The following is a 10,274-nucleotide window of genomic DNA, read 5'->3' on the forward strand; positions in this document are numbered from 1 at the left end:
CGCGTCCTCTTGCAAGCACTGCTGCAGCCTCGCGTTGGCGGCGTCGTCCTTGAGCGTCTCGAAGGACTCGACTATAGCTCTCTGCTCCGCCGCCCTCTCCTCCGGGGTAGGCGCATCAGGGTCATCGGAAGACCATGATATGTTGGAGTCAGACTCCTCTGCGGCTGCGGCGGCTGCCAGCCTGCGCTGTTCCAGCTCGGCGCCCAACGCCGCGTGGCCCGCCTGCTCCTCCTCTGCTTCCTTCTCCGCGAGTGCCAAGGCCTTGGTGTCCCTGACCGGGTCGAGGAGGTCGCCCGTGCTGTCGTCTGAGTTGAACTCTTCGTCGGAGCTCGAGGCCGGGGGAGGTGGAGTGGGAGGTGTAGGTGGAGGTGGAGGCGCGGCAGCCTGGCCGCGGCCGGCGTTGCTCATGGTGGCTGCGGCGGAGTCTGAGCGGCAGCGGCGCTACGGTGGAGGTTGTGCGGCGGCTAGGGTTTTTGTGGGGAGAAGATTAGATGTTGGCGCCCCTGTTTATATAGATCAGAGGCAAGGCGACGGTCGCGGCACGTGTGGCAACGCCATTACTTAGTGCGCAGAGGTAGGCGACGGCCGCGCGCCACGCGAGGCATCGCCATTTACGCGACCGCAGACTGCCGAAGCTACGCCTCTGCCAGTATTGGCGAAGAAGACGCATCGACGCTGGGTCACTGCCAGGTGGGCCAGACAAAACGTCCGCTAAACGCGAGTGGACACTTTCCGCGTCCGCACAGCGTCGAGACGCATCCCAGGCGCATATTTGGGCCAGGTTGTCTCCGTGAACGGTCCGGTCACTTTGCGTCGGTCCACTGGAGGTGATGCCAGACGTATTTCCGGTCACGACGGATGCAAACGGTCGCTTCCGTCGCGCCGCTGGAGATGCCCTTATATTGGCTGACGCCAAAAACGGCCCAAGTCGTAGCTAGCTACCGGTTTAGGCGGCGTGGCATGACAAAATTGTCGGAGCCGCACACTCATCAGATTAGCCGGTCAGGCTGGCGAATCTAAGGAGGTGCATCACGACGGGAACACGGGCAGAAAACGGAGGAGCCATTGAAGTTTTAGAATTTTATAAACGGTTAAAAGTAATCTAGAATTTGAAAAATGGCTATTTAGAACAATGTACAACCGGAACCAAGAAGATGCAAGCCGTGGCCGTGCTTACTCACACTCCCATCAGTAGTCTACGTATCCGACTCCAGTCACAGGCCACCTCATTCTCCCCCTTTCTCTCTCTCTCCTCTATCCCTCTCCTTGAGAGTCTCCATTCCGTTCCCGGCTCTCCTCTCCTTCTTGGTCAGCGACGCCGCCGTCCGACGAAGATGTGAGGGGAGAGGCCGGTTCTCTGTACATAGTAGATCTAGGGTTCTCGGCCTTGCCAGTTTTGGGCGTTTTGCCCGGTAGATGGAGACGAGTGGAAGATCTTGGCGCCCAGATCTTCACTGCTCTAGGGATTCTCCTGCTCTTGTTGTTGCTCCGATGGCCGGAGGCAGTGGTGATGGGAGAAGCCACCGTCTCCTTCAATAAATTAGTGGCTGCAGGCCGCTTCTTGGAGTTCAGGTATGGTGTTCTTTCGCTCTTGCTGGTCGGCTGAGGTGGCGAGGAGAAGGAGCGGTGTGATGCCTTCCACCCTGTAGCACCTAAGATTCTGGCCGGCCGTGGTGGCGAGGTGATGTAGCCCCGCTCTCCGACGACACTCCATCAAGACCAACTAGTCCCCCAAGTGGACCAATGACACGAGCCCGAGCCAAGGCTCTCCATGATGAGGTGAACTCGCTCCTCACCACCCTTGATCTTGGTACCCCTTTGGATGGATTGCTACCTCATGCCGACGTGTTATGTATCATTAGGTACAAGGAGCATCAAGAGCACGAAGAGGAGGTGATACGTCTCCGACGTATCGATAATTTCTTATGTTCTATGCCATATTATTGATGATACCTACATGTTTTATGCACACTTTATGTCATATTCGTGTATTTTCTGGAACTAACCTATTAACAAGATGCCGAAGTGCCAGTTCCTGTTTTCTGCTGTTTTTGGTTTCAGAAATCCTAGTAACGAAATATTCTCGGAATTGGACGAAACAAAGACCCAGGGGCCTATTTTTCCACGGAGCTTCCAGAAGACCGAAGAACATACGAAGTGGGGCCACGAGGTGGCGACACCACATGGCGGTGTGGCCAAGGGGGGCCCGCGCCGCCCTATGGTGTGGCCCCCTCGTCAGGCCCCCGACTCTGCCATTCCGCCTACTTAAAGCCTCCGTCGCGAAACCCCTGAGGCGAAAAACCACGATACGGAAAACCTTACTGAGACGCCGCCGCCGCCGATCCCATCTCGGGGGATCCTGGAGATCTCCTCCGCACCCCGCCGGAGAGGGGATTCATCTCCCGGAGGACTCTACACCGCCATGGTCGCCTCCGGAGTGATGAGTGAGTAGTTCACCCCTGGACTATGGGTCCATAGCAGTAGCTAGATGGTTGTCTTCTCCTCATTGTGCTTCATTGTTGGATCTTGTGAGCTGCCTAACATGATCAAGATCATCTATCTGTAATACTCTATGTTGTGTTTGTCGGGATCCGATGGATAGAGAATACCATGTCATGTTAATTATCAAGTTATTTCATATGTGTTGTTTATGATCTTGCATGCTCTCCGTTACTAGTAGAGGCTCGGCCAAGTTTTTACTTTTAACTCCAAGAGGGAGTATTTATGCTCGATAGTGGGTTCATGCCCGCATTGACACTCGGGACATGTGACGAAAGTTCTAAGATTGTGTTGTGCTCGTTGCCACTAGGGATAAAACATTGGCGCTATGTCCGAGGATGTAGTTGTTGATTACATTACGCACCATACTTAATGCAATTGTCCGTTGCTTTGCAACTTAATACCGGAAGGGGTTCGGACGATAACCCGAAGGTGGACTTTTTAGGCATAGATGCGATTGGATGGCGGTCTATGTACTTTGTCGTAATGCCCAATTAAATCTCACTATACTTATCATGTCATGTATGTGCATTGTTATGCCCTCTCTATTTGTCAATTGCCCGACTGTAATTTGTTCACCCAACATGCTTTTATCTTATGGGAGAGACACCTCTAGTGAACCGTGGACCCCGGTCCATTCTTTTAATACTGAAATACAAATCTGCTACAATACTTTTTTACTATTTTCTCTGCAAACAATCATCTTCCACACAATACGGTTAATCCTTTGTTACAGCAAGCCGGTGAGATTGACAACCTCACCTGTTTCGTTGGGGCAAAGTACTTTGGTTGTGTTGTGCAGGTTCCACGTTGGCGCCGGAATCTACGGTGTTGCGCCGCACTACATCCCGCCGCCATCAACCTTCAACGTGCTTCTTGACTCCTACTGGTTCGATTAAACCTTGGTTTCTTACTCTGGGAAACTTGCCGCTGTGCGCATCACACCTTCCTCTTGGGGTTCCCAACGGACGTGTCAACTACACGCATCAAGCAAATTTCTGGCGCCGTTGTCGGGGAGATCAAGACACGCTGCAAGGGGAGTCTCCACTTCTCAATCTCTTTACTTTGTTTTTGTCTTGCTTTATTTTACTTACTACTTTGTTTGCTGCACTTATATCAAAACACAAAAAAATTAGTTGCTAGTTTTACTTTATTCATTGTCTTGTCTGCTATATCAAAAACACAAAAAAATTAGTTTACTTGCATTTACTTTATCTAGTTTGCTTTATTTACTATTGCTAAAATGGCCAACCCTGAAAATACTAAGTTGTGTGACTTCACTAGCACAAATAATAATGATTTCTTATGCACACCTATTGCTCCACCTGCTATCTGCAGCGGAATTCTTTGAAATTAAACCTGCTTTACTAAATCTTGTTATGCGAGAGCAATTTTCTCGGTGTTAGTTCGATGATGCTCGCTGCCCATCTCAATAATTTTGTTGAACTATGTGAAATGCAAAAGTATAAAGATGTAGATGGTGACATTATAAAATTAAAATTGTTCCCTTTATCATTAAGAGGAAGAGCTAAAGATTGGTTGCTATCTCTCGCCTAAGAATAGTATTGATTCCTGGACTAAATGCAAGGATGCTTTTATTGGTAGATATTATCCCCCTGCTAAAATTATATCTTTGAGGAGTAGCATAATGAATTTTAAACAATTAGATAATGAACATGTTGCTCAAGCTTGGGAAAGAATGAAATCTTTGGTTAAAAATTGCCCAACCCATGGATCGACTACTTGGATGATCATCCAAACCTTCTATGCAGGACTAAATTTTTCTTCGCGGAATTTATTGGATTCAGCTGCTGGAGGTACCTTTATGTCCATCACTCTTGGTGAAGTAACAAAGCTTCTTGATAATATGATGGTTAATTACTCTGAATGGCATACGGAAAGAGCTCCACAAGGTAAGAAGGTAAATTCTGTTGAAGAAACCTCTTCCTTGAGTGATAAGATTGATGCTATTATGTCTATGCTTGTTAATGGTAGGTCTAATGTTGATCCTAATAATGTTCCGTTAGCTTCATTGGTTGCTCAAAATTCTAGGCCGAATCCTGCTAATAATAACTCTTATGGTAGATATGTTTCGCCTAATGAGGAAAAGATGTTAGAAATTGAAAGATCCACCAAGAGCTTTATGCAATCACAATATGAGCAAAATAAATTGTTTACTAAAACTATGAATGAGCAATCTGCCTTGTTGAAGAATATAGGAAATCAACTTGAAAATTTGAATATGGAGATTTCTGGTTTGCAAACTAAACTTGCAAATGCTGAAACCAGAATCTCATACATGTCTGCGTCACAATCTTCTTTAATTAATAAAATGGCTGCTAAACCTGATGATATTGAAAATAAAATTGTTACTACAGCAAATGCCATCCAAGTTAGAATTAATGAGAATATAAGATTAATGGCTGAACTAGCGTGCTAGGTGGGATAGAGAAGAAAATGAAAAACTAGCTAAAAAGGAAAATGTAGCTAAAGTTTGGACTATTACCACCACTAGCAATGCTAATGATTCATATGTTGCTGCACCTCCTACTATCAATGGTAAAATAATTGGTGTTGGCGATGCTTCTACTCCTAGTGCAAAGCGCGCAAAATTACCTGAAACTGCTAAAACTGCTGAAACTGCTTGTGATAAACTGCTGAAATTTTTTCCAACCTTGGGGATGATAATCCCATTGCTTTAGATTGTAATGATTTAGATTTTGATGATTGCCATATCTCTGAAGTTATAAAGTTCTTACAAAAACTTGCTAAAAGTCCCAATGCTAGTGCTATAAATTTGGCTTTCACAAAACATATTACAAATGCTCTCATAAAAGCTAGAGAAGAGAAACTAAAACTTGAAACTTCTATTCCTAGAAAGCTAGAAGATGGTTGGGAGCCCATCATTAAAATGAGAGTCAAATATTTTGATTGTAATGCCTTATGTGATCTTGGTGCAAGTATTTCCGTTATGCCTAAAAAAGTCTATGATATGCTTGACTTGCCACCATTGAAGAATTGTTATTTGGATGTTAATCTCGCTGATAATGCTAAAAAGAAACCTTTGGGGAAAGTTGATAATGTTCATATTATGGTTAACAATAACCTTGTCCCTGTTGATTTTGTTGTCTTGGATATTGAATGCAATGCATCTTGCCCCATTATATTGGGAAGACCTTTTCTTCGAACCGTTGGTGCTACTATTGATATGAAGGAAGGTAATATTAAATATCAATTTCCTCTCAAGAAAGGTATGGAACACTTCCCTAGAAAGAGAATGAAGTTACCTTATGATTCTATTATTAGAACAAATTATGATGTTGATGCTTCATCTCTCGATGTTACTTGAGATACACTTTCGCGCCTAGCTGAAAGGCGTTAAAGAAAAGCGCTTATGGGAGACAACCCATGTTTTTACTACAGTATTTTTGTTTTATATTTGTGTCTTGGAAGTTGTTTACTACTGTAGCAACCTCTCCTTATCTTAGTTTTATGTTTTGTTGTGCCAAGTAAAGTCTTTGATAGAAAAGTAAGTACTAGATTTGGATTACTGCACAGTTCCAGATTTCTTTGCTGTCACGAATCTGGGTCTATATCCCTGTAGGTAGCTCAGAAAATTAAGCCAATTTACGAGCATGATCCTCAGATATGTACGCAACTTTCATTCAATTTGAGCATTTTCGTTTGAGCAAGTCTGGTGGCCTAATAAAATCCATCTTTACGGACTGTTCTGTTGTGACAGATTCTGTCTTTTATTTCGCATTGCCCCTTTTGCTATGTTGGATGAATTTCTTTGATCCACTAATGTCCAGTAGCTTTATGCAATGTCCAGAAGTGTTAAGAATGATTGTGTCACCTCTGAACATGTGAATTTTTATTATGCACTAACCCTCTAATGAGTTGTTTCGAGTTTGGTGTGGAGGAAGTTTTCAAGGATCAAGAGAGGAGTATGATGCAATATGATCAAGGAGAGTGAAAGCTCTAATCTTGGGGATGCCCCGGTGGTTCACCCCTGCATATTCTAATAAGACTCAAGCGTCTAAGCTTGGGGATGCCCAAGGCATCCCCTTCTTCATCGACAACATTATCAGGTTCCTCCCCTGAAACTATATTTTTATTCCGTCACATCTTATGTACTTTGCTTGGAGCGTCGGTTTGTTTTTGTTTTTGTTTTGTTTGAATAAAATGGATCCTAGCATTCACTTTATGGGAGAGAGACACGCTCCGCTGTAGCATATGGACAAATATGTCCTTAGGCTCTACTCATAGTATTCATGGCGAAGTTTCATCTTCGTTAAATTGTTATATGGTTGGAATTGGAAAATGCTACATGTAGTAACTCTAAAATGTCTTGGAAAATTTGATACTTTGCAATTGTTATGCTCATGTTTAAGCTCTTGCATCATATACTTTGCACCCATTAATGAAGAAATACTTAGAGCTTGCTAATTTGGTTTGCATATTTGGTTTCTCTAGAGTCTAGATAACATCTAGTATTGAGTTTTGAACAACAAGGAAGACGGTATGGAGTCTTATAATGTTTACCATATGTCTTTTATGTGAGTTTTTCTGTACCGTTCATCCTTGTGTTTGTTTCAAATAACCTTGCTAGCCTAAACCTTGTATCGAGAGGGAATACTTCTCATGCATCCAAAATACTTGAGCCAACCACTATGCCATTTGTGTCCACCATACCTACCTACTACATGGTATTTATCCGCCATTCCAAAGTAAATTGCTTGAGTGCTACCTTTAAAATTCCATCATTCACCTTTGCAATATATAGCTCATGGGACAAATAGCTTAAAAACTATTGTGGTATTGAATATGTACTTATGCACTTTATCTCTTATTAAGTTGCTCGTTGTGCGATAACCATGTTTCTGGGGACGCCATCAACTATTCTTTGTTGGATATCATGTGAGTTGCTATGCATGTCCGTCTTGTCTAAAGCAAGAGAGATCTACCACCTTCATGGTTGAAGCATGCATATTGTTAGAGAAGAACTTTGGGCCGCTAACTAAAGCCATGACTCATGGTGGAAGTTTCAGTTTGGACATATATCCTCAATCTCGTAAGAGAATAATAATTGTTGCCACATGCTTATGCATTAAAGAGGAGTCCATTATCTGTTGTCCATGTTGTCCCGGTATGGATGTCTAAGTTGAGAATAATCAAAAGCGAGAAATCCAAAATGCGAGCTTTCTCCTTAGACCTTTGTACAGGCGACATGGAGGTACCCCATTGTGACACTTGGTCAAAACATATGCATTGCAAAGATCCGGTAGTCCAAGCTAATTAGGACAAGGTGCGGGCACTATTAGTATACTATGCATGAGACTTGCAACTTGTAAGATATAATGTACATAACTCATATGCTTTATTACTACCGTTGACAAAATTGTTTCGTGTTTTCAAAATAAAAGCTCTAGCACAAATATAGCAATCGATGCTTTCCTCTTTGAAGGACCATTCTCTTTACTTTTATGTTGAGTCAGTTCACCTATATCTCTCCACCTCAAGAAGCAAACACTTGTGTGAACTGTGCATTGATTCCTACATACTTGCATATTGTACTTGTTATATTACTCTATGTTGACAATTATCCATGAGATATACATGTTACAAGTTGAAAGCAACCGCTGAAACTTAATCTTCCTTTGTGTTGCTTCAATACCTTTACTTTGATTTATTGCTTTATGAGTAAACTCTTATGCAAGACATATTGATGCTTGTCTTAAAGTACTATTCATGAAAAGTCTTTGCTTTATGATTCACTTGTTTACTCATGTCATTACCATTGTTTTGATCGCTGCATTCATTACATATGTTTACAAATAGTATGATCAAGGTTATGATGGCATGTCACTTCAGAAATTATCTTTGTTATCGTTTTACCTGCTCGGGACGAGCAGAACTAAGCTTGGGGATGCTTGATACGTCTCCGACGTATCGATAATTTCTTATGTTCTATGCCATATTATTGATGATACCTACATGTTTTATGCACACTTTATGTCATATTCGTGCATTTTCTGGAACTAACCTATTAACAAGATGCCGAAGTGCCGGTTCTCGTTTTACTGCTGTTTTTGGTTTCAGAAATCCTAGTAACGAAATATTCTCGGAATTGGACGAAACAAAGACCCGGGGGCCTATTTTTCCACGGAGCTTCCGGAAGACCGAAGAACATACGAAGTGGGGCCACGAGGTGGCGACACCACATGGCGGCGCGGCCAAGGGGGCCCGCGCCGCCTATGGTGTGGCCCCCTCGTCGGGCCCCGACTGCTGCCCTTCCGCCTACTTAAAGCCTCCGTCGCGAAACCCCCGAGGCGATAAACCACGATACGGAAAACCTTACCGAGACGCCGCCGCCGCCGATCCCATCTCGGGGGATCCCGGAGATCTCCTCCGGCACCCTGCCGGAGAGGGGATTCATCTCCCGGAGGACTCTACACCGCCATGGTCGCCTCCGGAGTGATGAGTGAGTAGTTCACCCCTGGACTATGGGTCCATAGCAGTAGCTAGATGGTTGTCTTCTCCTCATTGTGCTTCATTGTTGGATCTTGTGAGCTGCCTAACATGATCAAGATCATCTATCCGTAATACTCTATGTTGTGTTTGTCGGGATCCGATGGATAGAGAATACCATGTCATGTTAATTATCAAGTTATTTCATATGTGTTGTTTATGATCTTGCATGCTCTCCGTTACTAGTAGAGGCTTTGGCCAAGTTTTTACTTTTAACTCCAAGAGGGAGTATTTATGCTCGATAGTGGGTTCATGCCTGCATTGACACCGAGGACGATGTGAAAGTTCTAAGGTTGTGTTGTGCTTGTTGCCACTAGGGATAAAACATTGGCGCTATGTCCGAGGATGTAGTTGTTGATTACATTACGCACCATACTTAATGCAATTGTCCGTTGCTTTGCAACTTAATACTCGGAAGGGGTTCGGACGATAACTCTGAAGGTGGACTTTTTAGGCATAGATGCGAGTTGGATGGCGGTCTATGTACTTTGTCGTAATGCCCAATTAAATCTCACTATACTTATCATGTCATGTATGTGCATTGTTATGCCCTCTCTATTTGTCAATTGCCCGATCGTAATTTGTTCACCCAACATGCTTTTATCTTATGGGAGAGACACCTCTAGTGAACTGTGGACCCCGGTCCATTCTTTTAATACTGAAATACAAATCTGCTACAATACTTGTTTTTACTATTTTCTCTCGCAAACAATCATCTTCCACACAATACGGTTAATCCTTTGTTACGGCAAGCCGGTGAGATTGACAACCTCACTCGTTTCGTTGGGGCAAAGTACTTTGGTTGTGTTGTGCGGGTTTCACGTTGGCGCCGGAATCTCCGGTGTTGCGCCGCACTACATCCCGCCGCCATCAACCTTCAACGTGCTTCTTGACTCCTACTGGTTCGATTAAACCTTGGTTTCTTACTGAGGGAAACTTGCCGCTGTGCGCATCACACCTTCCTCTTGGGGTTCCCAACGGACGTGTCAACTACACGCATCAGGAGGACACACCATGGTCAAGAGGAGGAGAGGAGCAGCTGGACGCGAAGATGGACATGGAGCTGGACCGGAAGTCGCCCGAAGAGCGCAAGGAAGAGAAGATGGACGGCCGGTCCAGAACCCGGTCTGACCGGCCTCCTGACCGGGTCGCCCGGTCCATAGCCCGGTCTGACCGGCCTCCTGACCGGGCCGCCCGGTCCAAACCGGGATTTGCGCTCGTGCCATCCGGGCACCATCCAGGGG

Source organism: Lolium rigidum, chromosome 7 (assembly GCF_022539505.1).
Source record: "Lolium rigidum isolate FL_2022 chromosome 7, APGP_CSIRO_Lrig_0.1, whole genome shotgun sequence".
Lineage (NCBI taxonomy): Eukaryota > Viridiplantae > Streptophyta > Magnoliopsida > Poales > Poaceae > Lolium > Lolium rigidum.